Source organism: Mandrillus leucophaeus, unplaced genomic scaffold, assembly GCF_000951045.1.
Source record: "Mandrillus leucophaeus isolate KB7577 unplaced genomic scaffold, Mleu.le_1.0 Scaffold431, whole genome shotgun sequence".
In the NCBI taxonomy this organism is placed as follows: domain Eukaryota; kingdom Metazoa; phylum Chordata; class Mammalia; order Primates; family Cercopithecidae; genus Mandrillus; species Mandrillus leucophaeus.
This window is the reverse complement of record NW_012104599.1, coordinates 901,519-903,476: the sequence shown is the minus strand read 5'-3', so window position 1 is coordinate 903,476 and position 1,958 is coordinate 901,519.

The window sequence follows — 1,958 nt, the reverse complement described above, 5'->3', positions numbered from 1 at the left end:
AAGCGATTCTCCTGTCTCAGCCTCCCAAGTAGCTCGGATTACAGGCATGCACCACCATGCCCAGCTGATTTTTTTGTATTTAGTAGAGATGGGGTTTCATCATGTTAGTCAGGGTGGTCGTGAACTCCTAACCTCAGGTGATCCACCTGCCTCAGCCTCCCAAAGTGCTGGGATAACAGGCGTGTGCCAACCCTCCCAGCCTTGTTTTATCTTTACCAACTATAATTGCCAAGTTGTAAAAACGAACAGTTACAACCACATTCTTGGCAGAATTTTGATGTCTGATAATACCTGGATATTGGACAGCATCCAGTTGAAACATCAGTGTAGCTTTCATGCATTAAATAAAGTATTTTACTCATGTTCCCAAAACAAACTTGAGTATGTTGGGTTTGAATGGAAGCAAAAGGCCAAGTGAAAATATGAAAGCAGATTGTTTTTATTTGGTGGGAGCTGAAATGAATATTTGCGTTCTAATCAGACATCTGTGCCATGTGGCATTTTCCAAATTTTTAAGAGTCTGCTAGTCTGAACACTTCACTGCTTTCCACCTTTGCTTTGCTCTTCTCTTTTCTTTCCTTTCATTTTACCTTCAGACTTTTTCTTTTCTTTTCTTCTTTTTTTTTTTTTGAGACAGAGTCTCGCTGTGTCACCTGGGCTGTAGTGCAGTGGCGCTATCTTGGCTCACTGCAACCTCCACCTCTTGGGGTTCAAGTGAGTCTCATATCTCAGCCACTTGAGTAGCTGGGACTATAGGCGTGCACCACCACACCCTGCTAATTTTTGTATTTTCAGTAGAGACAGGGTTTCACCATGTTGGCCAGGCTGGTCTCAAATTCCTGGCCTTAAGTGATCTGCCTGCCTTTGGCCTCCTAAAGTGCTGAGATTCCAGGCATGAGCCACCGCCCCCGGCCTCAGCCTTTTTCTTTACCTCTACTTCTTCCATACTGGCTACTGCCCATACTGGTCTAGAAAACCCTTTTTTCCTCTTAATATCAGCCTCCATTTTTGTGTCATCTTTTTCATCTTTCACCACACATGCATTTCCTCTTGGCAGTGTCTGGCATCACCACAGGTGCTGTCTCTTGAACGTCTTTCCTTAAAACATCGCTGTCTACTTTGAGAATACTTTCAAGTCAGCTGAGCACCTTTGGGGCATTCTTTTTTCTTTTTTCAGCAAGCACCTTTCTTTTCTACCCCCTCTGACACACCACATGATCACACTGACCAGAGTCTGTGTAAAATTGCTGTTATTTCTTCCTTAAATGTTGGATAGAATTGAACAGTGAAGCCATTTGGATTTGGGATTTTAATTGTTAAATCATTTTTCTTCTTTTTTTCTTTTCTTTCTGGACAGGATCTTGCTTCATCACCCAGGCTGGAGTGCTGTGGCACAATCACAGCTCACTGTAGCTTCAACCTCCTGGGTTCCCTCCTGGGAGCGATCCTCCCACCTTAATCTCCAGAGTAGCTGGGACTACAGGTACGTCCCACCACACCAGGATACTTTTTGAATTTTTTGTAGAGTCAGGGTCTTGCTAGGTTGCTTAGGCTGGTCTCGAACTCCTGGCTTCAAGTGATTCTCCTGCCTTGGCCTCCTAAAGTGCCAAGATTACAGGTATGAGCCAGCATACCCGGCCTGCATCCTGCACATATTGATACACTGTGTTTTCATTATCATTTAGATTGAAATGTTTTCTAATATCTTTTGTGATTTCTTTTTCGATTCAAGGTTATTTTGAAGAGTGATGCTTAATTTCAGAATATTTGAAGATCTTAAAAACATTTTACTTAATGACATAACCTGGGCTGGGCATGGTGGCTCACACCTGTAATCCCAGCACGTTGGGAGGCGGAGGTGGGCAGATCACTTGAGGCCAGGAGTTCAAGACCAGCCTGGCCAACATGATGAAACCCTGTCTCTACTAGAAATACAAAAATTAGCAGGGCATGGTGGC